The sequence below is a fragment of the Rhipicephalus sanguineus genome, chromosome 7, assembly GCF_013339695.2.
Source record: "Rhipicephalus sanguineus isolate Rsan-2018 chromosome 7, BIME_Rsan_1.4, whole genome shotgun sequence".
NCBI classification, from domain to species: Eukaryota; Metazoa; Arthropoda; class Arachnida; order Ixodida; family Ixodidae; genus Rhipicephalus; species Rhipicephalus sanguineus.
In genome coordinates, this window is record NC_051182.1 from 130,415,278 (window position 1) to 130,424,995 (window position 9,718).

Here is a 9,718-nt window from a genome sequence, read left to right on the forward strand (position 1 = left end):
GGCATCGTGAAGCGGCCAGCGCTGCAACCACGCGCCGTCAGCAGCTCGCGCGTGCGCAGATGTACAACTCTACACCCTTGAAGCGTCTGCGCACGCGCGAGCTGCTGCTGGCGCGCGATTGCAGCGCTAGTCGCATCGCGATGCCAGGCGCTCCGAGATTTCCCCTAAGTATGAAACAGCCTGTACATAAGTTACGAAAAAAAAAATGAAGCATGAGCAAGAATTGTAAACAACAACAGTTACAATATCATCTTCAATCTGAACAAGTAAAACAAAATTTTTAAATTCGGCAGATCCCACGCCTTGTGGGAATCGGTTTCATGCGAAGCAGTCACTCGGTAGCTTTATGCTGCATTATTTGGCTTTGAGTCAAGCGTTACGAGGTTGATCGACGTGTGTGTGTGTGTGGTGTGTGTGTGTGTGTGTGTTTGTGTGTGTTGTGTGTGTGTGTGTGTGTGTGTGTGTGGTGTGGTGTTGTGGGTGTGTGTTTTGTGTGTGTGTGTGTGTGTGTGTGTGTGTGTTGTGTGTGTGGTGTGTGTGTGTGTGGTGTGGTGTGTGTGTGTGTGTGTGTTGTGTGTGTGTGTGTGTGTGTGTTGTGTGTGTGTGTGTGTGTGTGTGTGTGTGTGGTGTGTGTGTGTGTGTGTGTGTGTGTGTGTGGTGTGTTGTGTGTGTGTGTGTGTGTGTGTGTGTGTGTGTGTGTGTGTGTGTGTGTGTGTGTGTGTGTGTGTGTGTTTGCAAATGGAGGACTTGTGTGCACATGGTGGGCTTACCAGGCACGCCGACTTGGCGTGGCTGCTAAACTCGACACACGACTCAAAACTCGTCAGTTGATTGCCGAGCAGTGAGGAAGGTGAAAAAATTAGTATAGATCATCATGAAAGAAGGTATTGCATGCGTACACACACTCAAGAGAAGAGAGCCTTGCTTTCATCTGGTTTTCTTCTCTGTTTAAGACGAAAATATTGGCTATTTGGTTGCTACAGCTTGCACTCTAATTGGTAGTGAAACGCTCTTGAGATGTACCGACCGCAGAAAACAATTCCTGCCGACGTGTCGAAATGCCTTCTTATATTTAGCGACACAAATTGCCTGTCTTTTCCGGCTGTCTGAGAGGCTCGACGTCTAAAACACGATGGACGTATATTGCTGCTACAGCTTGTATCTTTATGTGACTTGAAAAATCTTTCGAGAACACGGACAAAACGATAGAAGAACGATCGAAAAAAATAAGATTCCTGTCCAGCGCTGTTGTGTTTGCGCGCCTAGGTACGTTAAATACTGGATAGCGCGGATTCAACACATGGACAGAGAACGCTCATGCACAGGACAAGCGCTGGTCCAGCACTGGGCTGCGCAGGATGCACAGGACTGCGCAGGATGCACAGGACAACCAACTAGCTGAGCAACGAATTTGACTATGCGCTGCGTCCACGTCCTCTCCTTTGTCTGTTGTCTAGTGTTTGCGCTAAATACCATTATGACATACCATTATGATTGGCTAAGCGCCTAGTATCGTTATGTGCGAACTGTTAAAGGCAGAACAAGAGCGACCTCTGTCATGTATATATACGTGTGCGCTCACGCGAAAGTGTTGCGTGTGGACAGAATCTTGCGTGCTAGTTAGCCCCAGTTCGCTCCTTTGAGCGTTGCCTCCCGAGAAGGACTTGGCCCATACAGCCAGGCTGGCGGATTCGACCAATGGGGTCTCAGACTAGGGGCACCACCTACAAGCCTATACTGTACCATGGAATACGGAATACTATACCGCTAGCTCGGCGTCGTCACGCTTTGCACATGTGGGGGGCCCTGACGTATTTCGAAATGGCCAATCAGGGAGGACTAACACAGAATAGTGTCCCGTATACCAGTGGCGTAGCCAGGGAGCGGCACACCGAGCCCGTGAACCCCCCCCCCCCCCCTTACTCGAAATTTTTTCGCCCATGGAACACAGAGCTCAAAATGACGCTCGACCACACTTACCTGCCCGCACCCCATGTCGGACCAAGGGCGTGCCCCCCCCCCCCTCCCTCGCCAAAAGAAATTTCTGTCTACGCCGCTGCCGTATACTGTGGCACGGTGCAACACGTAGGCGGCTAGCTAGCTACCCGCTAATATTGCTAATACCTTAAGCCCCGCTGTGTGACTCAGACCTCTCGTTACTGAAATGAGGGCTTTTGACCACCACCACCACCACTGCGTTTGCGCCGTGTCACGTGATATACCTTGATGAAGGTTAGCGCGTCGCGAATGTCGTTTGTAGTGATCTGCGGGGGCCTCATGCTTGCGACACCGTACTGGTAGATCGTCTTGTTCCAGGTGTAGTCGAGGTTTCGTCGGAACTCGGGCGTCTGGTAGTCCCTCATGAGGTCTCCGTTGCTAGAAAAAGAAGGAAAAAAGAACAGTGCAAAGAAATGAAAGAAACGTTCTGCAGGAACGTTCGCTGCAGCTAGTGCAACTCGAATGAATGTTTTCAAAACGGCTCAGTTTCGCCACGAGGGCGAAAACAAAGAATCCGATAGCAACAGATTGTAATGTTATACGAAGTAAGGCTAGCACCTAACTCCTTTAGGGTCCGATCTGGCGTAACTCCAGAGAGCGCTGGCGTAAGTGAATTACGGCCGCTCCAGTGAACGAACTGGTGTTGTTCGTGCTGTCTATCGCTTCAACGTGCTGTCTATCGCTTCAACGCGAAGTAAGCGGTGAGAGCACAGAAACGTACAAAGGTACGAGCCGTGTGCTGAGTCAGCACAGGTAGCGCGCGCGACCGCGCTCGTTTAATTAAAGTTCGCCGTTGCTGCCCGACTGACGCAGTCTCTTCCCACCGGCACCGCCTCATGCTCCTTCGCTCGACGGAGCCGGTCGGCGCGTTTCATCTCTGCTTGAGCCGCGCCCGTCGGCAGTCTTCGCACGCTTTCACTCGCACACAGAACATACGACGCGCGTTATCGATTTGGATTTTATACGGAACATGACGGCGACGGCAAAAATGTACATCGAGTGTCCATATAATTGCTATCGCAATAAAAAGTCATGCGGGAAGAAAAAGAAAACGTGGTATACGCTCACTCCAGGGCGAAGGAGACACCGAGCAGCGTATGTATAAACAGGAACTGGCGCTGTGCGAAGTGGTCAAAGTCGATGTCGAACGGAGAGGGCCCGGGCGTCGGAGTCCTGTTGACGAACGGGTGTTGGCCTTTCTTGTAGACTGACTCGTAGAAGATGAACGTACAGATGCCGTCGGGGGGCAGGTCTGCCGCGTATTCCACGTACGCCTCACTGCTAGTGGTGCACAGCAACGGGTACAGAAGCTTCTTGGGCCTCTCTGCAACGTGGATTGAAGCGAGATGACAGCTTTACGCGCACACCTACTATCCTGACCTGCATTTTACACATATAATAATTAGAACTTCTTGAGGGGCTATAGTTGGGGCATTCTAGTAAACCACTGTGAAATGCACGAAAATAGGAAAATGACAACATGAAACAACCTTCTTTCTTTCTTTCTTTCTTTCTTTCTTTCTTTCTTTCTTTCTTTCTTTCTTTCTTTCTTTCTTTCTTTCTTTCTTTCTTTCTTTCTTTCTTTCTTTCTTTCTTTCTTTCTTTCTTTCTTTCTCATTGTGCAATGCTCCCTCCTAACGTGAGTATTCAGTTTTAATATAGGCAGCGGCCGTCCTCACGACGCTGTTTTCGGCATGGCGTCTTTCATGTTCTTTCCAGCGTTCGTCGGCCTCTAGAACGGCACAACGAAAGGTGCAGCACGCGATCAAGGAAACGCGGGTTAGGGATTCGATTTTCTCGAAGTCGGAATTCCCCTGAAATGTGAAATTCCTGATATCGACCTTACGCGCTGTCCAGCAGATCGCTTTTAGTCCGCCAACGCAAAATGTTTTAATAAAGCGCCCACAGCAAGTGTACCGCTTCCCAACTGTTTTTTGCATCGTCGGTAGAACGCATTCGTATGTTTCAGTTCAGTTCGCGTTGGGAAAGCATGGGTGCTTGGCCTAGTGGTCAAGGCACTCGCTCTTGTACCGGGGGGACCAGGGTGCAAAGCCCAACCCCGGAAAGAAAATCCATTTCGTTTTATTTATTATTTCTGTGGTGCTCGCCAACTGTGGGTGAGGAGCGTTTTTGGGTGATCGCACTACGTATTATTTCAGCAGTGGTGAGTTTTTTGGATCACCACCAGCTTCACAGGTCAGTCAATACAAGCTTCTTTTGACAAACTAGGGCGGGAGCAACTTTGCTATAAGTCAGATTCCTTAGTAAAACAATTTGCCGAAGGAAAGAAGACGGGTTTGGAAATGTTCTTTTCGGCGAAAGCTCACAAATCTGATGTTCTCTTCCGCATTATTGCTCCAGAAAGATAAGCGTGGGAGTAAGAATTGGAATTGTCCCTCGGCATTCCCCTTCAAACTACGCGGATATCAATACGTACCTCAACTGCTTGCTATCTCGACTGCTGAGCGGAAGGTCGCGGGATCGAATCCCGATAGCGGCGGCCGCATTTCGATGAAGGCGTAATGCTAGAGGCCCGTGTGCTTCGATTTAGGTGCACGTTAAAGAACCCCAGGTGGTCAAAACTTCCGCAGCACTCCACCAAGACGTCCCTCATAATCACATCGTGGTTTAGGTACGTAAAAACCCCCTAACAGTTATTAACCGCTTGCTATGAACATATCAAAGGCGCTTACTTGTTGTTGAACTTGTGGTAGTCGAAGTGGTGGTCGTAGTTGTCGTGGTGGTAGTCGTGGTGGTAGTAGTGGTGGTAGTCGTGGTAGTGGTAGTTGTGGTCGTCGTGGTCGTCGTAGTGGTGGTAGTCGTGGTAGTCGTGGTTGTTGTTGTCGTTGTGGTCGTTGTAGTAGTCGTGGTAGTAGTCGTGGTGGTAGTGGTGGTTGTAGTCGTTGTTGTTGTCGTGGTTGTAGTGGTCGTTGTTGTAGTGGTAGTCGTAGTAGTGGTAGTGGTGGTAGTAGTGGTGGTAGTTGTAGTTGTAGTTGTTGTAGTCGTGGTGGTGGTGGTCGTCGTTGTAGTAGTCGTAGTGGTTGTCGTGGTCGTTGTAGTGGTAGTCGTAGTCGTTGTAGTGGTAGTCGTCGTTGTAGTCGTCTTGCGTTTGACAGTGATCAGCACTCGCCGCACTATCGGATCTGCGCATGTTTGAACATTGAACGTGGAACATTATTTTCAGTGAAAAAAGATACAAAATTTCTCTGCGGGAGGCAAAGGCTAAAAACCTGACGAGGTATTGGCCCCGTGATATCCAGTACAGTCTGCGTCAGTGACATTTCGTATTATACATTTCATTAGGCACAAGATATAAGGTTGGTTTCAGATGCTATCATATGCATGTTTTTTTTTTCATACATATTACATTCAAAATGACACATTCAAAACACGCTTATTTCTACGTACATGCACAAAAAAAAAAAACTCTACATACATTAACACATCCGTATTTATAACACATATTTATGTGTCCGGCAAAAAAAAGCAAACAAAAAATTGCAGGTGACCCTATTCTTTGACTTGGCTGTCTCGTAGTTGCACTCGCACCTCGGCGTTCCCGTGCCCCGGTGTATTCGCTGGGTCAGTTTTGTGTCTCGTCGCACTGCGGAGATGGATCTCGGAGGCCACCTAGAAAGAAGCGCGAAGTTGCCACCTGCTCCGCCAGGCGCCGCAACAGTCCCAGCTGCTCGCAAGAAAATCGTCTGCTCTTCCAATGAGCTCACTTAATTAATGTTCATTTAGTTATCCTGACAGTTAATTGGCCCTTATCTTAAGTAAAATTATGCTCCGATGTGATATGTATCCAATATACTTGAACCGCAACAATCGATTTTGTACCAGTTGTTTTTTTAGGTGATTTTTTTTCTGAATATTCGGAAAACAGGAAGTAAGTGCCCGACCGGAAGTGCTCGGAAGAGAAAGCAGAGAGTCATTTCGGTGCCCGTGCCGCTAAAAAATGCTAATGCGCAACAATACAAATAGCGTAAAGTTAGCAGTAGCCTCACAGAAGTAATGGGATTGTTTCAGCTGCAACGCTCGCTATTCTTATTTATCTTAAATCAAAATTAAGGAATAACTAATGGTCTCGCTAACGGTTACGGAGTATGTCATGTAACTGAGAAAGTAATATTGTGAAAATGTTAGCGTGATAGACACGGTGTATTTACATTTCAATATGCTTGCGTCACGCGAGCATATTTCTAGCGCTGTTTAGACGCACGCCAAGGCGCATACTTCCAGATAGCCTGGGTGTCTAAGTAAATGCGCAAGACAGGAGAAAAACAATAAAGTGTTTGAATAAAAACTGTGGCAGCTTTCGCGACTTGCGTAAAAAAAAAGTCAGGAGATTGGTGCACCTCAAGAGGGCATGCAGTATTTCGCATTGCAGGTAGATCGCCGTTTGGTGCGTCGTTTACTGCATTTGCGCCCAAGATCGATGAAATTACGTATCTAAATACGTGATGCACTCCATATATTTGTCGCACAATTGGCAAATTGGTGAGAAATGTAGGCTCCAACATTTCGTACCCGTGATCTACGAGGCTACGGCCACGGATCACGGAGGCTATGCTTGAGGCGCCAACATTTCGTACCCATGATCTACGAGGCTACGGTCACGGATCACGGAGGCTATGCGTGAGCGTGCGACCGTGCGACCTTTACGTACCGGGTGGGCGGATGAGAAGCAGTAGCGCGAGGAGGATCATGTACATGACGAGTAGGGACGCACAGATGAGGTAGCGCCTGCGCTTCCTTTCCGTCCTCCTGAAAGGTCGTAATAATAATAACAACTGTTGGGTTTTTCGCGAAACCACGATATGATTATGAGAGACGCCGCAGAGACGCTGGCTCCGGAAATTTCGACCAACTGAGGTTCTTTAACGTGCACCTAAATCTGAACACACGGGCCTCTAAGGATTTGCCTCCATCGAAATGCAGCTGCCGCGGATGGGATTCGATCCCGCGACCTTCGGGTCAGCAGTCAAGCACCATAACCACTAGACAACCGCGGCGCGTCTCATGAAAAGTTGTCAGCTCCGCTGGCCAGTAGGGCCTCTACGGCCGCGTGAATGGCTCGAAAGGGCAACCGTTGCAGAACTTAACATGGTGAAATTTTGGCGAATTCTAGAACAAGGAGTCATGACGGTCGTCGTGGAATCAAAGGTCGCTTCCATGGCTTAGATAATGATTAAAACCGTTGCGTAGGGTTCCGCACGCATCTGGAGTCATTTCTGGCGAGACTCTCTGATCCATAGGCGGACGCAGGGTTCTCCATAGGGGGATGGGTGGGAGGGCAAGTTTTACCGCAGCCTCCCCACCCCCCACTCCACCCTCTACGTCGAATCCCAATGAAAACAAGCTGTACAATGATGAAAAAAAATGAAAATTAAGCGATGGAACGATTCTCACAACGATGCGCCTTTGGTCCCCGGGAGGCTTTCCATGAAGGGGTAGAAGTGAACAATTATTGTGGTTAAACATCGGAGGTCCTCGGCTGCCATTATCGCCAAAAACCCTCGAGACCGTAACCCTGGACGTCAAGCAAGGACGGGACAGGTCCGGCTGAGTTAAGTTATGGGGCAGAGTTGTCGCCCCCTTTGTATGACTAGATGGTCGGCCACCCCCCTGCGCGGACGCCTATGATCTGACCACTTGGTATAATCATTTGCCCCGCAAGAATAAGTATAACCTCCAGGCACAAATCCGCAGTGCTCTTGTCTGTCACCTTTGTAAGCTGTGTTTCGTTCGAAGCGAAAGTGTTTTTCTTACCTAACGCAAATGCTCTAAGCATATTGAAAATTTTGTGTGCATTTTCTGTCATCTTTGGCTGAGTACTGATGTAGGAATCTGATAACAATGGTCGGAACGTTGAAGTTCTCTGTGTAAAACTAACCAAATGTAGCCGACAGACAAATAAACGAAGGAAAGTGTAGAGAACATTATATTTTTTTAACTGTAGCGTAGTTGAACAGCTAAATAGCGCGAACTTCAGGGACGAAAGACAGAAGAATGCGACACACACGTCTTTCGTCCCTGAAGTTAGCGCTATTTATCTATTCAAATGGAGTATCAACTAGCCCAAACACGCACCTTGTAGCGTAGTAATCACGACATAAGTTGAACTAAAATGGACGAAAAAGTACCCTTTCTGTCGGAGTAATCCGAACCCACAACCTTTCAATTATAATTTCCCTTCTTTCGCTATGCAAAACCACGCAGCCACACAAACATTTCTCTGTGTCGAAAAAAATCGACTATCTTCAACACGTGCAAGTGTTTGATGTCACAAAAATAAGTGACATAATCGTTCGGACCATCTATGCAAGTTCAGTCTGCGTGGGACGGTGATGCCAGTGGGCGAATTTCATATATACTCTTAGGTTGTAACCGGATATATAAATCTACAAATGATTGAAGGCTATACAAACACTGGGTTCTCCTGGTTTATAATTTTCTAAATTGCATTATCCTCTTGTATCAGCAACAAAGATCTACTGATGAAATGAATGTGCACGAATAAACGAACTTGCAACATAATGGTGTAAGGAGTCTCGGAAGGCGCACTAAATTCTCCTCCGAGCGCCTGCTCCAGCAAGGAAACACATGCGGATTTCTAAGGCGAAGTTTTCGCCTTATGACGAAGGCGCCGCAGAAGGCGACCGGTGACCTCATGTCCACCAAGTTGAGAGAGATTAACTCCATTGCGCGAAAAAAATATAAACGAAGGAGGAAGGGAGGGGACGAAGCGAAGCAACGGAGTTCCAACTGGCCCAAACGTTCATGTTAATAAGTTGCATACCTAGTACTTTGTGCCCGTTTTTCCTTTTAATTATAGTGCTCTACTGTTGACCCGAATGTCGCGGGATCGAATCCCGGCCGCGCCGGCCGCATTTCCATGGAGGCAAGACGCTAGAGGCCCGTGTACTTAGATTTAGGTGCACGTTAAACAACCTCAGAAGGTCGAATTTTCCGGAGTCCTCCGCTACGGCGTCTCTCATAATGATATCGTGGTTTTGGAACGTAAAACCCCAACAATTACAAATAATAATATTCCCGTTTAACTCTTCGTCCATCAACCCTCGGCAGATTGATTAACTGACCTCCTGAGAGCTGCCTGCTCGCGTGTCATCCTGTAGAGGACGGGTATGGTGGTTATCAGGCGCCGAATGTCGCCGTCTACGTCCTCGACTTCCGGTTCCGGAGGTTGACTGCCGAGGGTGGCCGTGACTTCCACCGTTGTCACGGTGCTTGCGTCGAATGTCGCTTGCGCCTCCGCGGCGCTCTCACCCTGCGCATCGTCAACGTGTAATCATCGTCATCGTCAGCACTGTCGACATCACTGTCAAATGATTCTGCTCCAGCCTATATATATATATATATATATATATATATATATATATATATATATATATATATATATATATATATATATATATATATATATATATTGTGAGCATTCTTCATACTTGCCATCTTCTCACCTGTATATACTCATCATCACCACTTGGGTCTGAGTAGTGGGGCTCAGGCTCGATGGCAATAAAGAAGAGTCTTGCGGCCTGAACGTTGTCTCACAAGTGGTGGAGGTGCTGTCCGGTCCCTCAGTCCTCTGGCTCTACTGGTGCCCCTACGACTTCCGCTACAACACACCCCTGGAGCTCCGTTCAGGTCGCCGTTTGCACCAACAGATCTCAGCAATGTCGCAAGACGAGCGCTC